Genomic DNA, 9,778 nt, shown 5'->3' on the forward strand with positions numbered 1-9,778 from the left:
CAAAGGCTTTGGCATAGTCAATAAAACAGAAATAGATATTTTTCTGGAACTCTTGCTGTTTCAATGATCCAATGGATATTGGCAATTTGATCTCTGGTTCCTCTGCCTTTTCTAAATCTGGTTTGAACGTCTGGAAGTTCACGAATCATATACTGTTGAAGCCTGGCTTGGAGAATTTTGAGCATTACTTTGCTAGTGTGTGCGATGAGTGCGATTGTGTGGTAGTTTGAGCATTCTTTGGCATTGCCTTTCTTTGGGATTGGAATGAAAACTGACCTTTTCCAGTCCTGTGGCCATTGCTGAGTTTTCCAAATTTGCTGGCATATTGAGTGCAGCACTTTCACAGCATCATCTTTTAGGGTTTGAAATATCTCAACTGGAATTCCATCACCTCCATTAGCTTTGTTCATAGTGATGCTTCATAAGCTCACTTGACTTCACATTCCAGGATGTCTGGCTCTAGGTGAGTGATCACACCATCATGGTTATCTGGGTCATGAAGATCTTTTTTGTACAGTTCTTCTGTGTATTGTTGCCACCTCTTCTTAATATTTTCTGCTTCTGTTAGGCCCATACCGTTTCTGTCCTTTATTGTGCCCATCTTTGCATGAAATGTTCCCTTGGTATCTCTAATTTTCTTGAAGAGATCTCTAGTCTTTCCCATTCTATTGTTTCCCTCTATTTCTTTGCATTGATCACTCAGGAAGGCTTTCTTATCTCTTCTTTCTATTCTTTGGAACTCTGCATTCAAATAGGTATGTCTTTCCTTTTCTCCTCTGCTTTTAGCTGCTCTTCTTTTCTCAGCTATTTGTAAGGCCTCCTCAGACAACCATTTTGCCTTTTTGCATTTCTTTTTCTTGGGGATGGTCTTGATCACTGCATCCTGTACAGTGTCACAAATCTCCATCCATAGTTCTTCAGACACTCTGTCTATCAGATCTAATCCCTTTGTCTATTTGTCACTTCCACTGTATATTCGTAAGGGATTTGATTTAGGTCATACCTGAATGGGCTAGTGGTTTTCCTTACTTTCTTCAATTTAAGTCTGAATTTGACAGTAAGGAGTTCATGATCTGAGCCATAGTTAGCTCCTGGTCTTGTTTTTGCTGACTGTATAGAGCTTCTCCATCTCTGGCTGCAAAGAGTATAATCAGTCTGATTTCAGTATCAACCATCTGTTGATGTCTATGTGTAGAGTCTTCTCTTGTGTTGTTGGAAGAGGGTGTTTGCTATGACCAGTGTGTTCTCTTGCCAAAACTCTTGTTAGCTTTTGACTTGCTTTGTTTTGTACTCCAAGGCCAAAGTTGCCCGTTACTCCAGGTATCTCTTGAGTTCCTACTTTTGCATTCCAGTCCCCTATAATGAAAAGGACATCTTTTTTTGTGTGTTAGTTCTAGAAGGTCTTGTAGATCTTCATAGAACCATTCAACTTCAGCTTCTTCAGGATTACTGGTTGGGGCATACTGTGATATTGAATGGTTTGCCTTGGAAACAAACAGAGACCATTCTGTCATTTTTGAAATTGGATCCAAGTACTGCAGTTTGGACTCTTGTTGACTATGATGGCTATTCCATTTCTTCTAAGGGATTCTTGCCCACAGTAGTAGATATAATGGTCATCTGAGTTAAATTCACCCATTCCAGTCCATTTTGGTTCACTGATTCCTAAAATGTCGATGTTCACTTTTGCCATCTCCTGTTTGACTACTTTCAGTTTTCCTTGTTTCATGGCCCAGCATTCCAGGTTCCTATGCAATATTGCTCTTATAGCATTGGAGTTTACTTCCATCACCAGTCACATCCACAGCTGGGTATTGTTTTTACTTTAGCTCCGTCTCTTCATTCTTTCTGGGTTTATTTCTCCACCAATCTCCCGTAGCATATTGGGCACCTACTGACCTGCGGAGTTCATCTTTCAGTGTCCTGTCTTTTTTGCCTTTTCATGCTGTTCATGGGGTTCTCAAGGCAAGAATACGGAAGTGGCTTGGCATTCCCTTCTCCACTGAATCACATTGAGCAAACCCCAGGAGATGGTGAGGGACTGGGAGGCCTGGAGTGCTGCAGTCCGTAGGGGCGCAGAGAACTGGACACTACCGGATGACTGAACAACAGTAGCGGCACAAAATAGAAATTGGCTGAGGATTAAGTGAACTAATGTATGTAAACTATTTTAGAACAGGTGGCACTTGGTAAGCATTTTTCTGTTTGTTATTGTTTGTGTTGTTTTCAGTTAAGGCATCCATATTCATCCATAAGTGAAAAGTCCATATTCCCTTTTGGCCAGTCCTGTAGTTCTATTGTTTGCTGAACCATCTGAATTCAGTTTTCTATGTGCATTACTTCCTATTTGATTCCAATTTCTGTTAATTTTTCCCTTTTAAAATGCATATATTTTCAATGTATTTGTATAATTAATTATATAAATTGTTGAATATCTGGAGAGCAAGAGCATAACAAAAATCAGAAAAGTTTTTACAGAAATTTTTGATAGTGAATGTCTTAAAATAACTTTGGTGATATGTATAGTGGGTAAGAACATGTTTTTGGCCAGGACTGCACAGAACCAATCCTAGCTCCACTACTTAACTTGCTGTTGTTTCTTAATCTTTTTAAACTTCCTCATGTGTAAAATGTCCCCAGTAATAGTGCTTAGCTCATAGATTTGTTGTGAGGATTTATTCATACTCTTTATTTAACTGTATGAATAGACCGAGTAAATTCAAGTTCTGCCTGTATGCTGCTGCTGCTGCTAAGTCGCTTCAGTCGTGTCCGACTCTGTGCGGCCCCAGAGACGACAGGCCACTAGGCTCCTCTGTCCCTGGGATTCTCCAGGCAAGAACACTGGAGTGGGTTGCCATTTCCTTCTCCAGTGCATGAAAGGGAAAAGTGAAAGTGAAATCGCTCAGTCGTGCCTGACTCTTAGCTACCCCATGGACTGCAGCCTACCAGGCTCCTCCATCCATGGGATTTTCCAGGCAAGAGTACTGGAGTGGGTTGCCGTTGCCTTCTCCTCTGCCTATATAGACTTTACAATTATAAGCTAGTAGGCTAAAATGCAAAAATAATTTTGCGTTATGAGGTTTTGTAGAATGAAAAAAATGATGCATCTTATTAACCCAGCTCAGGCCTGGGCATTTGAAAGTGAGAAGTGCTCATAGCTTCATAACAAGCACAATGAGGTAAATGGCATCAACTACATGATTCTACTTTGCTTGAAAATGGATGAAAAATCCTTTTATTCTGACTAAAATAATTTTTTTCTTTTGTTAAGATTTATTTAAAGAAAAGAATGATTAATTCTATTAATATTTCTCATATTTACTTGAACTAGTGTTAGGATTTTAAGAAAGACATTATAGTGATAAAATATTCAGACTGTTGAAAAATGTTGTTGTGTAAGAAAGGATTAAGTCAGCAAGAATATAATAAAAAATTCTTATTTCTTTGCTGAACAGAGTCCCCCCCCCCCCCCCCACTCTATTTTGGAATGAAATGTTTAACTCTTTTATTTATATTTCATTGAAGAATATTTTTAAGTAAGTGAAATTAGAGATAAAAACACTAATATAACCAGTATTATTACAGAGTACACCTAATGGTTGTATTTGGCATATAGCTGATCATACTTTGGGGGGTATAAGAGTGGCTACTTTTATCTTTTAACAAAAGATAAAAGTAACTGCTTTGGTTATCCTATTTGAACATATTCTCATCACTCAAACATTTTTAAAGAAAAATGCTTCTTTGGGTTTCAGTCCTTTGAATGGTTACTCTATCAAATTCTTGATTATGGTGTTTTTTCCAAGGGGGCCGGGAGAGCAATGGAGAAGCTAAGCTGAAAGCTGAGCTTTCAGTTCCTCTGCCCGGCTGTCTGGTTGTTTTTGAGGTATTAGTAATTCCTGTTAACTCTTTTGTTTGATATTCCCGACTTCCTACAGAAAATTGATCTCAGGCCACCTACCAAAAATAAATACCACAGTCAAAGTGCCTAGGAGAGAGGGAGATATGGTTTCAAAACATGTGTTTATAACTTCACTGGAGTCAAAATACTCTTTCACTTTTTAATTTACTAAAGAGAAATTGGCATCACATTTATTTTTATCATTTGGTTCTTTGGAATTTAACTTTTATTTTTATTCATTGAAAATTATTCTTTATAACAAGAGTCTTTGCTTGTATTATTTGTTCTAATTTAATATAATTTTCCTTAATGACATATTTTTCTTTTTTTTGACATATTTTTCTAAGTTAGCTTTTATGTTATGAGGTGCTTGTTACCTGGTAGATATCTGTGGGGATATTGTATAGATAGAATACCAGTGTTGTTTCTACTTTGAATCACATTGGAGAGAATGTGATTCAAACTAATCCAAGTAGCCTGTGAAAACAATATTTTACTATAGACCTTCTTGAGTTTGTGTTAATATAAAGGAGAGTGTTTCTAAATGCCATCATATTAACCTACTGCAGAAGCAGTAGTGTTCATAACAAAAATATTACTAAGCCTTAGTAAAATGAACTGTCTCATCCTCTGAGGATGAGATGATTTGATAGTATCACCAACTCAATGGTAATGAATTTGAGCAAACTCCAGGAGATAGTGGAGGACAAAGGATCCTGGCAGGCCGTAGTCCATGGGGTTACAAAGATTCGGATATGAGCAACAATTGAACAACAACAACAGTGAAATGAGACACTTATAGTATTGTCTAATGGCTTATATTTGACATAATTATGGATGGAGATTTTAAAATTAGTAATTTGTTACCACTTGCTGTATTAGGATTTGGCCTGAAGTATTTATGAAGTTATGATACATTTATTGCTAACCATCCCAAGTTCAAATTCTTGTTTGTATTTTAAGGGTAAAAGGAGGAAAAAAATTGAACTTTTAGTCACTGTGCATTTCTCTGTTAAAATCAATTATGGAATAAATTAAATAGCTCTGATTATTAAAATAATTAGAAAATAATTAGTGATAGAATTATTTCTTTTAACTTTCACAGTCTGTTTTGAACCAAGTCATTTAATTCGGTTTAAAGAGTTAATTATGACAAGAGGATATTTAATATCCTGTAGCATATGACAGCTTCAAAATATAAATATGGTAATTTATTGTAAAAAGAATAAAGCTAGGGCACATCATTGTTAATGCAGTCCTTTTATCTCTGGAAAATGGAACTCATATTAAGCTTTGAACCTCAGGGGAAAATATATGGGGGAAGGGTATGGAACTCATTTTGTTCTTTGTGTTTATCAGAAAACTATCTTAGTTTCCAAGTATTGAATAATGTTAAATAATAGTATGGTAAGAACAATTATGATCCATGATTTTTGCAAAACTTCGTGAAGTGGTGTTGCTAATGGTTGTTCTCAGTATCTTAATTTTATTATATTGGTACCTGTTATATATGACCTTTTTTAAAATTATACTTAATTGTAAGAAACATATTTCATTGTTTAATAATAATCTAAGCTTTAGATGTTCTAAGTGTCCATAAATGTACCAGTGTTATGCACCGTAAACAGTACAGATTTAACAACTGTATTTATAGTAAATTACCACCTTGTAATGTTTTAATTAGAAACCTCTTTCAACTGGAAGTTTTCTATATCTGCAGCTTAAGGATAGTTCATGTTGATAAACAGAAGTCATTGCAGATTTCATAAGCATGTTTTCAATTATCAAAGGAAGTCTGTAGATTATGCAGCTTTTTAAGAAAGTGCATTCTGTTTTTACTTAATTGTTTGAAAATGGATCTAAATTGTATGTCCATTAACATGCTAATATCAAAAGTATTTTTCCTGACCATTGTACAATGACACGAGTTCCTCAAATATCATCCAATTTACCTCTTGTGAGTAATGTCTTTAACTTTCATAACTAGAGCAGGAATATGTATTATTTAGATTTTTAAATTGCTTTGGCATTTAAATATGGATTTATTATAGAAAGTATAAACCATATTACATAGTCTCAAGGGAGTTTAGAATATATTAACTGTAAATTACATGAATTCATTACTAAGAAACAAAGACCTTTATTCATCTTTTTCAGAATCTAATTTATTAAAATGAAAAAAAGAATCACTATCCTTTGTCTTCCATTTAGTTTTGGACTTTCATCATAGTAAGTAGCAGTGCTAGTTAAAACTGATTAATCACTATTCAGTAACTGTTCTTGAAAACCATCTGTGTGCAAACTGCATTGTTAGGAGATGAGAATAAAAAGATGGATAAGCCCTATCCTGAAGGTATGAGTAGCTTGGCTGGAGGGGGAGATACAGATAAGTATTAGTGTGACAAAAGCTGTACTATCAGTATGAGGAAAGCACTACAGAAGACCAATCTTATATTATATATAAAATATTTTAATTGTAACAGCATGGTGAAGTTTCCATAGATGAAGGTTCTGTGAGTAAAACTTTGTAAATACATAAGAATGGCATTCAAGATATATAGTCTGAAAAAAGGTCATTAAATTAATGTGAAATGTTTATTGAATCACTAGAATTTATGGACACTTGTATAAAGTAGACTAGGACCAGACTGTGCTAGACCAAGAAAGCCAGAGTAGAGAATTAGGACTCACCTATGGTTTTTCCTGTGGTCATGTATGGATGTGAGAGTTGGACTGTGAAGAAGGCTGAGTGCCTAAGAATTGATGCTTTTGAACTGTGGTGTTGGAGAAGATTCTTGAGAATCCCTTGGACTGCAAGGAGATCCAACCAGTCCATTCTAAAGGAGATCAGCCCTGGGATTTCTTTGGAAGGAATGATGCTAAAGCTGAAACTCCAGTACTTTGGCCACCTCATGCGAAGAGTTGACTCATTGGAAAAGACTCTGATGCTGGGAGGGATTGGGGGCAAGAGGAGAAGGGGACGACAGAGGATGAGATGGCTGGATGGCATCACTGACTCAATGGACGTGAGTCTGAGTGCACTCTGGGAGTTGGTAATGGACAGGGAGGCCTGGCATGCTGTGATTCATGGGGTCGCGAAGAGTCGGACACAACTGAGCGACTGATCTGATCTGATATTGAACAGTTGGTGATCAATTAAAAGAACCAACACCTGTGCTTTAGAAAGTAACTGGCTAGAAGATAGAGATTGCTAACATTTTCTAATCAGTTTTACAAGCCAGAAACCTATACATTGTCTTTGTCTCCCTTGCCTGGTTATCCAGAGAAGTCCTGTTAGTTTTACTTCTCAGCTATTGCTTAAGTCTGTTGACTTTGTTTTGTCCCATAGTCATGACTTCATTCAAGGCAGCATTGTGTTACCTGGACTACCACAGTAGCCTCTAACTGATCTTACTGCCCTTGTTCTTCCCTAGTACACCGTCTGACATTAGTAAACATTACCAGAACTCTGTCAGCCCTTTTCTTTCAACCTTCTCTCTCTTTGGTTAGTGTTTGTCTGGTGTGGTGGGTTGAAATGTATCCCTCAAAAAGGTGTGTGGCATGCCCTGTTACCTGTGAATGTCACTGTGCTTGGAAATAGAATCTTTGTTGATGTAATCAAGCTGTAAGTGAAGATTGAGGTCATACTAGAGTACGGTGGGCCCTTAATCCAATATGACTAGTTTTGTTTGAGAGAGATATAATAAGAGGAGAGGGGGAGATACATGAGGAGGGAATGCCATGTGATGAAGTGCTGCAGCTGTAAGCCAGGGTTTGTCAGCAAACCATGAGACGCTAGGAAGAGGCAAGACAAGATTTCTTTCCTGTGGATTTCAGAGGGAGCGTGGTTGTATCATCTTGATTTTAGAATTCTAGCCTCCAAAACTGTGAGACGATAAATTGGTTTAAGCCACCCAGCTTTGTGGTACTTTCTTATGGAGGCTCTAGGAAACAAATGCATCTTGTATGTATTGTTTTACCCTTTAACTTTAATTATTCTTTTTTTCCTTATATTTTAGATTCATCTGTTGTAAACAGCATTTAGCTGGACTTTGTATCTTCCCTGACAGCTCAGTTGGTAAAGAATCTGCTTGCAATGCAGGAGACCCCAGTTTGATTCCTGGGTTGGGATGATCTGCTGGAGAAGGGATAGGCTACCTACTCCAGCATTCTTGGGCTTCCCTTGTGGCTCAGCTGGTAAAGATTTCATGCTTGCATTGCTTTCACGGTCGTTCATGAATATGCACAGAGACAAACGTTAAGAGTCATCTGCTTTCTTGTTTTAACTCTCATACTATAAACAAGTCTTTCCTGTGGTGCCATGTTTTCCATGTTTCGGTGCTTTATTTTTTGGTGATTTCACTGGACCTCCAGGTGTAATCCTGAAGTGCTATCTAATGTTCCTAAGTGCAGGAAAGCTGTGATTTTCCTTTCAGAGAAAATACGTGTATTAAATAAGCTTCACTCAGGTATGAGTTAAGTGTTGGCGTGAGCTCAGCGTTAACGAATCAACAGTTATATATTAAGTAATACGTCTTAAAATAGAAACTGAGAACACGGTATGTGTTGTTTGGTTAACAAAATATGATCAGGGAATTGCAGGAACCTAATGCTGAATTTACCCAAGGAGCGGTGGTTTAGCATTCCCTAATTTAGTGTTCTTGGTGACTTTATAGAACTACTGTGAATGACAAGAATGGACCGATATTTTTTCTTTTATCTTGTTCTTACGCTCCTTGGAATAATAAGCTCTTGTTCTTCTTCCCCTAGGATCTGTCATTCTGCATATTGGCAACTTTTAATAAATACCTATTCAATGAATAAATGAATCTCTGTGTCTTTCACGTAGTAGTTGACACAGTTTAATAAATACCTATTCAATGAATAAATGAATCTCTGTGTCTTTGACGTAGTAGTTGACACAGTTGGCTCTGTGTATCCACGGGTTCCCCAGTTCTACCTTCTGAGGAGGGCCAACTGTATTATGCCATAAATAGTATATGAGGGTCTCGAGCACCTCAGATTTTGGTATCTGCAGGGGGATACCCTGGAACCAGTACCCATGAATACCAAGGCAGAACTGTACATTTTTTTTGAATAATGAATACTGAATAAATTGACTACAAAAGATACTACACTAGAATGTTAGTTTAATTTTAGAATTTTGTCATATTGAAAAAATAAGATTAGACTTCCTCAGGATTTTGGAGATATATACAGATACAGATGTTTCTGATGACGGGATATTTTTTCTCTAATGCCCCAGAATATTGTCATGATTCAGTGAAACAAAAGATATCATTTTGAAAGTACCTTAGATTTGGAATACTAATGCTTAAAAAAACTCTTAGATGTATTTTTGAAATAATACCATTGGAAACATTCTGGCAACATTCCTGTAATTATATTTGTCTGACAAAACTTCACTGGCTAATTTATGCTTGTGTAAGTTGCCCTTTGGAACGTTTGCAGACAAAGTATACCTGTCATTTTTTTTTAACTATTTTTCATGTGTATCCTGTGTTATACATACTAGAAGTTTTGATACATGTATGTTTATGCTCACTGGAAACTCTAAAAAACTAGAATTTGATGAAGCTCACTGTGCAATCTAGCACAGGTACAGATATTAACCCTGTTAACAACTAACTATACTTAAGTTAACTAGATAAGTCAGTGGCTTGTTTGTCATTCAACAAGTGGACTCCTCCCTTGACACTTCTCCACTGGTGGAAGGGAGGTGCTGCCTTGTTACTGCTGGGTGGGAGTGGACGTCCAGGTTCTCCACTTGGCCTCTGTAGAATGGTGGAGAGATGGGGTAACTGGAAGATGCCCCTTGTTTCTGCTGGGCAGGGAGAGTTGTAAGTTCAGAATCCC

At 37.0% G+C, this 9,778-nt stretch overlaps 1 protein-coding gene across 6 annotated transcripts in view; it reads left to right on the plus strand.

Moving 5' to 3' along the window:
* The window catches only part of RNGTT (RNA guanylyltransferase and 5'-phosphatase), a 233,244-nt gene that overhangs the window by 151,349 nt on the left and 72,117 nt on the right, over positions 1-9,778 (plus strand). The window lies entirely within an intron of this gene.

Source organism: Bos taurus, chromosome 9, assembly GCF_002263795.3.
Source record: "Bos taurus isolate L1 Dominette 01449 registration number 42190680 breed Hereford chromosome 9, ARS-UCD2.0, whole genome shotgun sequence".
NCBI classification, from domain to species: domain Eukaryota; kingdom Metazoa; phylum Chordata; class Mammalia; order Artiodactyla; family Bovidae; genus Bos; species Bos taurus.